Below are 14,376 nucleotides of genomic sequence, written 5' to 3' on the forward strand. Positions count from 1 at the left end.
ATATATATATATATATATATATATATATATATATATATATATATATATATTTATTTATTTCCCTTTTTATCGTACAATTTCGTATCAGTTATCTTTTGTCATAAATCTCAATATTCAGATTACAATTCTTCAAACAATGCTCAAGCTAATCGGCACGAAGACAATCTCGGAAGCTTTTTTCTAACAACCACCAGAGAGAGTATTACAACGAATAATTATGCGCTCATGGCGTAGCTATTGTATGAAACTACTTTGCGTATGGATTCTGCGAGTATGAAGACAGAAAATTAGTAAACGTCATTCAAGGGTAGAATTGTATCAGAATAATTCATCGAATATAAAGAGATATTACAGCAGCACGCATCATAGTACATAAGATAAAGACGATTTTAGTACATAATTGGTTAGCAGCACAGCCGTGTATGGAAAAGTCCCGGAACTAGCCTCGCTTATAAACGATAAGAGTACTAACATACTCAGGAAGCCGACTGAAACCACATGTCAACAGCAATAAACTGATTTGAATGTCTATCACAAATATACGCTGAATGGTAGTGTGGAGGCGCGTTTATAACCATAAAAATACGATAACGTCTAGTGAGATTAACACAGAATCCGCGTACGAAATAATTTGTAGACCATAAGTGTTAAAGGTGGATCAAACATGGTCGTCGTATGCTGTCATGGACTGCCTGCCTCAGCGGAGAAGTGGAGCAACATTTGAGAGGAGACTTCGAGAATATTTCACCTAAATTTCCTGGTCATTTTACACTATTAGGTGGATATTTCAACTTATCACTTATAGGCTGGGAAACTCAGATGATTAGAGCAGGTAGTAGGGAGAGGGAGTCGAGTGAAATTCTTCTAAGTACTTTTCCCCAAAATTACATTCAGTATTTTATCAGGGGACTGACTTAGGAATATATCTCTAAGATCTGGTAGTGACAAACAGATTCAAACTTCTCGACAAAGCGCAGGACAGGGAACCAGTTATCATAAGGTCGTTGCAGCATCATTGAACGCTGTAAAGAGGAATACAGAGAAAGGTAGGCAGACGAATTTGCTTAGCGAGAATAACAAGAAAAACAAGAAACAGGTCGCAGATTACCGAAGTGGTCAGCAAGAAAATTTCATCTCCAGCGTTAACAATGTTGGAATTTAATGGGGAAAGTTTAAGCATACTCGTATTCTATAACACTCTTTAGACAAGTACGTACCGAGAAAACCCGTGAAGGATGGAAAACACCTGCAGTGGTTCTACAGCCATTTTAGAAAGCCGCTACGAAAACAAAGAGGTGTTTACTATAAGATTTATATGTAATCGAAGCCTCACAGGCAAACAGAAACCAAACGAAGCCAAAATTAGCGTAAGCATAGCCATTCATGTGGTGTTCAATGAATTAAAAAGTAAAGTTCTATCTAACTACTTGAAAAAAATCCTAAGAAGTTTTGGTCTTACGTTAAATCAGTAAATGGATCGAAGCCTTCCGTTCACGCTCTCTGTGACCATAATGGCATTGAACGTGAGAATGACACAGCAAAGGCCGAAATACAAAAGTTCTTTTTCCAAAACCGTTTCACAGACGAAGACCGCACTATAGTACTTCTTTAAATCATCGCAGGAACGATAAAATGGCAAATATCGAAATAAGTGATCAAGGCATTGAAAAACAACTGAAGTCTCACAAGAAAGGAAACGCCACTGCCCTGACGGGATGCCAGTATTATTCTACAATACAAAGAGTGTGTGAAATAATTTGCCCCGCTTAGAGCGACAGTGTGCCGTTGGTCTCTGGAGGAGCGAAGAGTTCCTTATGATTGAAGATAAATCACAGGACATTGCCGTTCTTAAGAAAGTCATCGAGTAGACACAAAATCATTGGTTTTCATCTCTGACGTTTTTCTCTTGTACGGCTTTAGAACAGTTTGATGCTCGCGTATTGTGACATTTCTGTAAACCAAAAATCATCTTTGTAGGAATCAAATGGGTTCCGAAAACAACGATCGCCTGGAAACGAGCTCGCTCTGTTCGTCTACGAGACCTAGAAAGCAATAGATACCGGCGCCTAGGATACAAGCCGTTGTGTACCTGAAGGCGTTGGGTGCAAGTCCGCACTGCCTAGTGAACGAAATACGTGGGTGCGGAACATCCGACCAACTGTGTGACTGGAGTGAAGAGCTTCTAGCAGACACAACACAGCAAATCAATCCCAACAGGCAGAAGTCTTCAAACGTACAAGTAACTTCGAGTACACGCCAACAGAGTGTTATAGGACCATTACTTTTCACAACATACAAGGTGATTCCGTGATGTTACAAACTGTCAGGGCTGATAGAGAGGGAAAAATGTGTCAATTTGAGTTAAGGTCGTCCGGTCCTGATACAACGTTGTCGAAAGATACAAGCGACAATCGTTCTGATTCCTCTGAGCGCACCAGTACAATTTTTGCTAAGGTTGTAAGGTACGCAACTTCGAAACGTGATAATGTGGACTAAAACAAGCAAAACAAAATGCATACCTCTGAAAGTTGCTTACTCTAAAATCTTAGCAACAACTGTACTAGTGCATGTATTCCATTACCAGAGGTATTGGAAAGATTTTCGCTTATATCTTTCGACTCCACCGATTCCAGGCCGGGGTCCCTTATCTCAAATTTTTACACTTCCCCTTCTCTATCACCCATGAAAGTTTGAAACATCATCATGGAATCTCCCTGTATATAAATGATCCAGCAGATGACGTCTGAAGCTCCATGAGGCTTTTTGCAGAGAATCTGTTGCATACAGAGAAATCGCAACGCTAGAAAACTGCAGTGAAATGCAGAAAGATCTACAGAGGATCGACGTTAAGTGCAGGAAATTGCAATTGATTCTCAATATAAACAAATGTTACATATTGCATCTACATAGACAGAAAGACCCATTATTATTTGATTGGAATATTGCAGAAATATCACTGGACATAGTTAATTTTTCCACAAAATGTCTAGAAATATACGTATGAAGCGATTGAAAGTGGAATGATGACATAACAACAATTGCAGGTAAGGCAGATGCCAGGCTGAGATACATTGGAAGAAACCCCAGGGAATGCAGTCCATCAAAACAGGAGGTAGCTTACAAAACATATGTAGCAGCAACTTCTGACACTAAATGTAACAGCAACACCAAATGTAGCAGGAAGAGTTAGAAGTCACCATATTAAGACTCATCCGAGTTTCCCAAGTGATTTATGATTTCCAGCTACAGTGCTGTGTTCCACTCTGTCTGCATCACTGGGTCCTGCAATGCTGAGGACGCCACCTCAGCGACCCGTCAAGTGCTCTGCTAATGTGTTGGCCTTGTATGACCACGGTGATATGACGACATGAGGGCTGTGCTGGGAACTGACTGAGCAGCCTTCATCCTGCGCTGCCTCAGCGCCACCCACTGACATTTGCAAGGTGGCCTGCGCCATGCGTCTCCACTGGCATGGCTTGGGTTGCAGAGACAACAAGCGCCCTCCAACTGGCAGCTGAATCTGCGACCCTCGCCCTTGATGTCTCTGGTGCATGTTGGGAGCCAAGACGACTGCCCACAGTAGCGAGCCATGGAGTGGCCTGCCGCTGGCTGGCTACAGAACCTGCATCAACCTCAGAGGTTGAAATCAGTGACACGCTGTGGAGTGAAAAGCTGGTGCCCCAACTGCTACTGTGTGTAGCCAGTGGTGTGACATGCCCCACCATCCAGGAGAGCTGCCACTCTTGAATGCTTTGTTAGTGAGCTGACACCTATTTATATGTAGCTGTGCACCTCTGTTTTGCTAAACGCGCCACTCCACGTAACGTACTCGTAACGCTTACGTTGGCTGGTGGGCCCCTTCTGCCTGTGACTTGCGCCATGCAAACCGCTGCGTGCGCTTTTTCCGGCGGTTCTACGCCCCTGTGGCCTCTATTTTACTTCGCAACTGGTGGTGAGCGTAACTGATTGTAAGCAGGCCCGCACCTGGCTGTAACTTGCACACTCAGAAATATTGCACCAAAACTGACTTTTCCTATTCCAAATGGTAGTGCCACTACACATTCCTTCGACTGTTACTAGACTATTGCTCGTCAGTATGTGATCTGTAGCAGATAGGACTGATAGAGGAAATAGAGTAGATGTGATTCATTATAGGACCATTTAGCAAGCACAAAAGCGTCACGGAAATACTCAACCAACTCCAGTAGCAGAGACTGGAAGAGAGGCGTTCTACACCACAGCATGGTCTACCATTAAAATTCTGGGAGCATACGTTTCTAGGAGAGACAACCAATGCGTTGCTTCCTCCTACGTATATTTCATGAAAAGAGCATGCAGGTCAAATCAGAGAGACTTGAGCTCACATGGAGTCTTACCAGCAACCGTTAATCCCATTAACCATTCATGACTGGAATAGAGGAAAGTAGTGGTAGTGAAAAACATAATAGCCTCTGTCACACGCCCTAATGGAGCTTGAGAAGTATAGCCGTAGATGTTCAACATGACTCTTATAGTTCATGTTCTTTCTTGAGAAATGTTAGGGTTGCAGCATGAGGTTGTATAACCTCACAACACTTGAACAACGTACTAAGGGAGGTCACCTCTACACTTCTGTCATCCTAGGACAACACCGTATGCAGTCGTAAAGTTTGTTATTCGAAATTTCTTTCAAGCCCTCGTTTCTTTCCCATTGTGGAAAGGAACCATCTCTTATTCTTGAATAGTTCAATTACACCATGGTCAGATAGCATTAGTAATTATTCTTGGATCAACATTTTGAATAGAATTGGGCACATTTTCCGGTCCTTTGGCTGTAGTCATGTTTACATGCACTGCGTTCATTACAAAGAAAAGGTAGGAGAGGCTTTCACAGACATGTTTTCACAAAAAAGTTCCTGTCATTGTAATATTGAGAAATTAGCGTACTGCTTTATTTTGCATGCTTTCATTGATTTTTGTCTTGAGAATTGTCTTCTCAGGTAATATCGATGAAATAAAATTGTGCTTGTTTTCCAAAGCTAACTGTGATAATATTTCGCCAACTATATAGGTGCACACACTTATAGAAACTTTTAAAATACCTGGCAATTTTATATTATATTTTGAGTGCATATGAAATTTAGAAATATTTGTTTCTAGTAATTAAATCAGATTCAGAAACGCTTTGATTTGCACACCTACAATACAATAAAAATAAATAATTTCTAAACATAATATGCCCCAATGTACTGAGTGCAGAGCGAATTTATTTATTCTGTCGGTTTTTATCAGACTTCCATTTGACGTAAAACAATAAGTTCGTAATATCTCTTAATTCAAAAGAAGCTTGTATCTATATTTAGGAAATAACGATTTTTTTATTGTATGACCGATTGCATATACACCTACGTTAAGTATATATTGACCACTATTCTTGGGCACCATAGGTATTGTATCTCTAAAATGAAAATCGTATTTTGATAAATACGTTTATAGGAAATAAACAGTGTTTATTTAAATGCAATTGATGAAAGAATTTCCCACTATTACGGATTTCCAACTGATGTTTCAATGTGAAATTTAGCTCAAATAAGCATCGTTATTAACAATACATTTTTCGTTTATTATGGCATAGTTGCTTTGATTCTACAGCCCTGGAAATTTATCTTTCGGTGTGGAACACAATTAGTGATTAAATGTCCGATTGTGCCCTTAAACGATGCAGTCCCTGCTACTACCTCATAAAATCAGACAAGCTGTAAACGGCACACACACATTATCTGTTTTCTGTTCCGGCTTCATATAGGCGATTAAGACTGCTGTGAAAAGGCTACTCCCTTTAATTGCTCGGACTCGCTGACGGTTTGGCGCACAAGAGCTGCGTGTTCCGAATCAAATTCCAATCGCACCTTTCAGTTACTCACAAAATATATGCAACTAAACTGCCTGACATGAAACACCTGGAAGACGAGGTCGAATGTCAATGAAACTTCACACTACACGTACACACCATTGCGGTGTATGTACTCGTAAATGAGCACAGTTGCATTTTATGTCACAAGTAGAACGACCACCAGAGCGCATTTGTATAGTCCGTGTTTAGTATTGTTACAAAGTCTGGTAGGGTATAGAAGGGACGTGAACAGCGTCATATGTTGAGTGATCACTGTGAAGGACATTGGTGTGCTGAGTAAAAGTTTGAGACATAATTATCAGTTCCTGGCAGAATCAGAGGAGCCTCATTGTAGGCCTCCATGCGGCCGGCTGTTCGACTCTTGAAATATCCTGATATGTAGGGAATTCGGATGTGGAAATGTCCCGATGTTGGAGTGCACGGAAACTTCATGGCAGCATAAATGTCAAGATTCCAGTTGACCACGGAGGGTCACTGTAATGTGTATGAGGCTCATCGTAATTCCTTCACATCTTCCTGCCGAGAACAAGTAATGGACGTCCTGTAACGTTGTATGTCATCTTGCATTATTGATCGGAGACGATTTTTATTTATTTAATCGTATGACTGGGCCCCCCCGTCGGGCAGACCGTTCGCCGGGTGCCGGTCTTTCAGTTTGACGCCACTTCGGCGACCTGCAGTCGATGAGGATGATAGGATGACGATGAGGACAGCACAACACCCAGTCATTGGGGGGGGGGGGGGAGAAAATTCCCCGACCCAGCCGGGAATCCCAGAGGATTGACAATCCGTCACGCTGACCATCCAGCTACCGGAGGCGGACATCGGAGACGATCAGCAGCCAGAACAGAGAATTGCCGCTCCGTGCTTAGGTTGCCGTGGTATTGTGTCAGTGAGACACATACCGTAGCTGAATGGCGTTGCATAGCGTTCAGTGATGAATTGTGTTCAGTTCTATCATGGATGACAAACGTCGGCGAGCATGGTGGTGACTTATGTGGAGGTTCCTTTCATCTATTATTTTGGAGAGGTACAGTGATGCTACTTGTGGTGTCACGTTGTGGAAGCCATCGGCTGAGACTGCAGATAACAGCCGGTAGTGGTTGAGCGAACTCGGGTGGCACAAGGGTAAGGTACGTCACGGACGTCGTGCTTCCTCCTGTATTACTTCTCATGCGACGGTATCGTCGTGACATTTTTCAAGTCTCTGTGGACTGTCGGTGTGGTTTCGACGCACTCACGTGGCCAGCAGAGTCCCCTCATCTGCCACAGTAGAGCACGTGTGGGAGTAGTTCGGACAGCAACCCCGTTCCAGGCCAGTATCGAGGTATCAAGGAACAGTTACAACACCTGCTTCAGGATACGACGTCGTTATAATATCCCAGGATAATCACTGAATACGAGGGGCGTTTGAAAAGTCCATGCAAAAATGAAAACTACTTACGTGTTTGGGAGAAACCTTTTTTATTTTTCGACATAGTCTCCTTTTTGACTTAAACATCGTCCAACGCTGTTCTAATTTGTTGATCCCTTCCGAATAATAGGAATTGTCCATATCTGCAAAATAGCTGTTACTTGCTGCAATCACCCCCTTGTTTCAATAAAATCTCCGTCCAGCCAGCCATTTCTTCAAATCGAGGAAGAAATAGTAGTCTGAGGGAGCCAAGTCTGGAGAATAGGGGGGATGTGAAACGAGTTAGAATTCTATTTCCATTAATTTTGCGACAACAATTGCTGAGGAGTGTGCTGGTGCATTGTTGTGATGGAAAAGGACTTTTTTGCGGTCAAATCGCTGCCTTTTTTCTTGCAGCTCGGTTTTCTAACGATCCAATAACGATGAATAATATGCATAATATGCGTATTCGATGAGGATTATCCCTTGCGAATACCAAAAGACAGTCGCCATAACCTTTCTGGCCGGAGGAATGGTCTTCGCCTTTTTTGGTGCAGAGTCACCCTAAGTAACCCATTGTTTAGATTGTTGTTTGGTCTCAGGAGTATAGTACTACGTCCATGTTTCATCCACAGTGACGAAACGACGCTTAAAACCCTCCGGATTCTTCCTGAACACAATCCTTGCAACACTTCACTCGATTCCGTTTTTGGCCAAGTGTGAGTAACCGTGGAACCCATGTTGCAGATAGCTTTCTCATGTCCAAATGTTTATGCAAAATATTATGTACCCATTCGTTCGAGATGCCCAGAACACTAGCAATCTCACGCACCTTAACTTTTCTGTCAGCCAGCACCATATCATGGATTTTATCAGTGATTTCTGGAGTCATAACCTCCACAGGGCGCCCAGAACGTTCAGCAGCACTTGTGCCCATATGGACACTCCGAAAAAATTGAAACCACTTATAAACTGTTCTAATCGAGGGTGCAGACTCACCGTAACGTTTATCAAGCTTGTCTTTAGTCTTCTGAGGCGTTTTGCCTTTCATAAAGTAATGTTTAATCACCACACGAAATTTCTTTTTCGTCCATTTTTTGACACTCACTCGACTTCCTTGATTCAGACGAACGCCAAACACAAATAAATAGACCAATATGGCTGTCACTTGGTGTGCGTTAATTCCAAAGATGCTGCTAACTAAACATGACCTCGACACGCGCCGGTGGTGCCATCTCTCGGACTTCGCACGGACGTTTCAAACACCCCTCGTATATCCAGGCCAGAGGTGGCGCAACATCATTCTGATAAGTGCGCTCATATTGCCAAGTTCTTTATAAATTTGTCACTAATTTGTAATCGCTGATACGTCACACGCAACCCGTGAAGCTTCGTTTCGTTTTCTTGTGTTCTTCTGGGTGATTCACTTGTTTCAAAAGAAAAACGAAGGAAGGAAAATTGGGTTTAACGTCCCGTAGACATCAAATTCATTAGAGACGGAGCACAGACTCGGAGTGTGTCAACGATATGGAAGGAAATCGGCAGTGCCCTTTTCAAAGGAACCATCCCAGCATTTGCATGGAGTGAGTGAGGCGAATCACGAAAAACTTAAATCTGGATGACTGGATGCAGATTTGTGACGTCGTGCTCCCGATTGCGAGTCTAGTGTGCAAACCATGCGCCACCTCGCTCGGTTGCACTTTTCTTTTTTTGTCGAGCGGTGTATGTTACTAACTTTCATCACCAGGTACCTTACGGCTCTAATATGTATGCAAAACGTATTTAAGCTATGCAACTATTGATTAAGTCTGTGTCAGAGCAATGCAGTGGTTGACGTTCTAGCTTTCAGACTTGAAATTTAATGTAGCAACAAGCAAATATCAAAATTTTATCAAATCAGAACAAAGGAGCGAATAATGTATCAGCGCAATTAAATGGTTAATTGCGCATTATTAATTACTACTTTTCGCAATTGCATAATCTTATGTTCATCAGCGTCGTCAAGAACTACATGGATACTCTACAAATCACACTTAAGTGGCTGCAAAGGATTCATCGAACCACCCTCATAATAATTCTCTATTATTCCACTCGCGGACAGCGCGCAGAAGAAACGAACACGTATATTTTTCCATGTGAGCTCTGATTTCCTTTATATGATTATGTAAGTGATTCATATTCGCAGAGGCCTCACTAGAAAAAAAAAAAAAAACAATGATAACATTTTCACCAAAATGGAGGTAGGGTAAGCGACCCTATAATTGGCACCCCACCAGTAATTAGCATTTTGTAATAAGGAAATTTTTAAGTTGGTAGTGCTGTTTTAGAAACAGATGAATACCTCTGTTTTCGCTTGTTGCGCTGCATTTGTTTCAACGCCTTCTGGGATCTGGTTTGGCGGGAAGCTGACCTGAAGTCGATTGTTGTGAAGTTACCTTTCCCAGAAAGGATTTTCTAAGAGGTAAGTTAAGAAATACTGCCGTACATTAAGTGCTGTAATTGTGTGGACGTATCATATTTCAAACTCATGATACCATGGTTATCAAATACAATCAGTATGGAGTTACTGGAATAAATTGAAACACTCTGACCTCAAAAGTGTAGAAGTTTAAGCTGTGCCAATAGCTCGATTTTCCAAAGCCTGTAATTCTAATTATTGGCACCAGGTGCCAACAACTGGTATTTGGCATTGCTTCACTTTCATAGAGAAATTCATTTTAATCTTGAAAAGAATGGGAAATAAATGTAGCTGTAAAAACAGCAACTTCAAATGATATCTGTAACCAGTAAATGGCACTGTGCCAACAAGTAGAAAATTGTGTGCCAATAACTGGAAAATTATGTACCATGACTGGAAAATTATTAAGCAATAATTAAGCAAGACTTCAGAAAGCACTCCAAGAAGTAAAGAAAGGCATCTCATTCAAAGCAGCGTCCAGAATGTACGGGATTCCCAGATCAACATTACAATTCCGGCTGAGTAATAAATATACCAAAACATCCCATGGGCCAGCATCTATACTGAGAACAGAGGAGGAAAACACCCTTGTTTGGTGAGTATTGCTACCCCTGTAGATTGACTCATTGACAATTTTCAAGCTAATTCATTATATCTACAATATTCTTAATTATCTTTTCAGGTGGATCTTTGAATGTGGTCGGAAGGGATTCCCACGGCGAAAACAAGATATTCAGGCAAGCGTGCGAGAATTTCTTCATAACAATAAACCTACTAATCCTTTTAAGGATGACACCCCTGGTAACAAATGGTATTCTGCCTTTTTAAAAAGGTATCCGGAAGTTTCTGAAAGAACACCTGAAGGTGTAACTGCTGCAAGTGCTTGTGTTAGTGAACAAGACGTGAGAGGATGGTTTAGGTCCACAGAAGACCTCCTTAAGGAGGAAAATGTATTTGATGTGCTGTCATGTCCAAACCGTATCTTCAACGGCGATGAAACTAATTATGTTCTATGCGCTAAGAAAGATATTGTACTTGAATGAGATTTTCACTCTGCAGCGGAGAGTGCGCTGATATAAAACTTCCTGACAGATTAAAACTGTGTGCCCGACCGAGACTCGAACTCGGGACCTTTGCCTTTCGCGGGCAAGTGCTCTACCGAGTTCGAGTCTCGGTCGGGCACACAGTTTGAATCTGTCAGGAAGTTTCATATCAGCGCACACTCAGCTGCAGAGTGAAAATCTCATTCTGGAAACCTTCCGCAGGCCGTGGCTAAGCCATGTCTCTGCAATATCCTTTCTTTCAGGAATGCTAGTTCTGCAAGGTTCGCAGAAGAGCTTCTGTTAAGTTTGAAAGGTTGGAGACGATATAATGGCAGAAGTAAAGCTGTGAGTGCCAGGCGTGAGTAGTGCTTCGGTAGCTTAGTTGGTAGAGCACTTGCCCGCGAAAGGCAAAGGTCCCGAGTTCGAGTCTCGGTCGGGCACATAGTTTTAATCTGTCAGGAAGTTTCATATTGTACTTGCACCCACGGGCTGTAAAAATGTCTATGAAGTAGAGAAAGGTCCAGCCAAAGCTACTCTCACTGTCATGTGCACACTCTCAGCAGATGGAAAAATGTGCCCTCCAATGGTAATTTATCCCTATCAGAGAATTCCTACCAACGATATCAGCAAGGTTTCTGAAAAGTTCATAGCTAGCGTTTTTCATCCATATCTCCAAGAAAATAACATCCTACGACCAGTAATTCTGTTTGTTGATGGGCATAAAACCCATTTAACATACCACTTGAGCGAGCTGTGTAAAGATCTTAAAATTATTCTGACATCTTTGTATCCCAATTCTACACGAATATTACAGCCTGTTTATGTAACTGCCTTCAGACCTCTCAAAAGTGAATGGAAGAATGCTGCATTCACATGGCAAACAAACAACGGTGGAAAAGCTATAACTAAAGAGGACTTTGTAACAATCTTGAAAGAAGTGATTGAAAAAATTGACCTTGAAAAAACAATTAAAAATAGTTTCAGAGCTACCAGGTTGTACCCATGGAACCCAAATAACATTGATTTCTCAAAGTGCTTGGGTAGGAATGTTTCTAACCGCAATAATATTAACAGCAACAGCAGGAAGTCAGAAATCCTGCCTCTTCCATACGACACTTTTGTTCAGGTTCTTGGAGAAGAGAAAATAAATGAATTTGAGACTATACAGAATGTGACAGAAAACGCTCATGGAGAAGATTTCTTTCTTCTATATCGGCTATGAAAATGTTATCAAAATGAAACCCAAAAACAGGAACAGAAAGCTACTGAAATCACACCAGGTTCCAATGTGTTCCTTTCTGATGAAAATCTGAACATTTCAAATCCACAACATGCCTCGAGTGAAGAAGCTAGCCAGAGTTCATCAGGAAGAGATGACACAGAAGATACGCCTACAGCAAATAAAAATCCAACCAAATCTATAAACGAAGTGCTTCTTTGGCCAGATACGCCAAAAAGGAAAGGAAAGCGACGAGTGGAACGAGTCCCATTTGTTTTAACCTCAAGAAAGTGGAATAACCTGCACAACGAAAAGATAAAAATGAAGGAGGATGCCATGAAACAGAAAGAAAAGCCAAAGCAGGAAAGAGAAGAGAAGAAAATGAAAAAGCAAGCTACTGAACAAATTAGTAAAAAGAAGAAAATGAAGATAGATACCAGCATTGTCACAGAGCTGACATCCCAAGCTAAGCATTCAGAGGTTGAGAACGCATCTTCTACAAGTGGTTGCATAAGGAATAAAGAAAGAGAGTTTCGTGCAATGTGCTTCAAATGTACAAGAGGTGTTTCTTCCAAGAAGGGATATGAATGTAATAGCTGTAAAAAACTTTTCCACTCTACATGCATCCCCAGTGGGCTTCAAATACATATCCCAGATGATTCAGATGATGATCTCTTTGTATGGAATAATTGTTACATGGTACATGATAGTGACAATACTGATGCCTTTGATGATGAAAGTGATTTCTCCGAATCGGTGGAATAAATTCTTACTGCTTGCATCACACAAAGGCCTATGCATAGCAGTTCTTCAGGAATAGTACTCACACAAAGGAAAGGACTGAGAACAATCTCAATTTGGTGTTTCTGTAATTCATTGTTGTATTTGTGTAGAGTGTTATGTAATTTTACTGAATTAATAAACTGATTCTCAGTTTTTCTTTATTTTCTTAATTTTCACCTTCTATTGCATTGCCAAGTATTAGGAACAGCTTGTGATAGCAAGTTGTGAGTAATAATATTATTAATAATAAGTAAAGCAGTTATAAACTGGGGGTGCCAATTACTGGTAATGTGCATGCCAACTACTGGAAAATTGTGCCAATAACTGGTAAAATTTTACGTATTTTTAAGCAACTTATTTCAGATGGAAAATAAAGTATAAAACTTTCGTAATTGTAGTATAATGTTACTTTAATATTCTAGTATGTTTTGTGTTAGAATTATACTTCAAGCACGGAAAGTATTAAGGATACATAATTTACCCTACAAACATGTTCTTAAAGTGCCAATAATTGGGTGGTTTACCCTATTGTGCATTTCTCGGAGGGATTTGTACTTTCTCACATACAGATGGACGCTGTTTTCATTCTCATTACAGCTTTTCTTCTGGACTTCCTACATCGATAAACAGATGAGCGGATGATAGAGCACTCTTTGTATCCAGTCATACATTCCAGTGCTCTTTCTTTTAAAGGGCCTTTGCATCGGATGAAAATTAAATTATGAGAATACTCGTTTTCTTTCACAGTCTTTTCAAACGAAATTTAACTATCAGAAAACTTATTGTGAATGAATGCATATCTGTACAATTTCTTTTACAAATATTCTGAACATGACAATTCCACGGCAAGTGATATTGTTATTTTCAATTAAGAGGAACTAAGGTATTAGCTTTAACCAGTGACATAAAGACAATGGCTACTGTGACATAATTTCATGGTGCATATTTTGAATTGATTTCTATATTACTTGTTTCGTTGTCATAATATTTAATCTCAGCTGTGTATCAAAAAAGTAATATTTTCTGCTTTGGCTGTCATATCAGTCATCTTTATTGCGAAATATGGGAGAGGCTGCAGGTCCGAGTACTACACCTAATTATGCTGCTAACTGGGAGATTTTTTGAATTTTCGATCGTCATATTCCGAATATCCGTTCCGCTATTTACAACAGGTTGAACAAATTAGAAATCCGATGACCCGCAGACAGTATAATATGTATGTTAACCATTTTGATGTGGTCCAGATACATACATATATCCGTTTCGTCTCTGTGTATCGCACACTCCGCTTAAACTCAATTTCCTAAAGTTTATTTAGCTTTACCAGCTTCATTTATTATAAGGCAAATATGTTTTTATTTAACGAAACTCCGCTGCAGAGTGAAAATCTCATTCTGGAAATGTTTTTATTTAGTCCGTACCGTGTGTCGCAGTCTCCAGCTGTAGAGCATTTTTGTGAAGCTTTATTCGTTGTCTTTCCCATAGATGTTTCGTACATTAATCTGCAGCTTATCGTAATAGTACATTGTGTGTTTCTCTTACTAATCAAAACAATTTATATGGTTACAGTTGTAATATCTCAGTATA

Source organism: Schistocerca americana, chromosome 1, assembly GCF_021461395.2.
Source record: "Schistocerca americana isolate TAMUIC-IGC-003095 chromosome 1, iqSchAmer2.1, whole genome shotgun sequence".
Taxonomy (NCBI): Eukaryota; Metazoa; Arthropoda; class Insecta; order Orthoptera; family Acrididae; genus Schistocerca; species Schistocerca americana.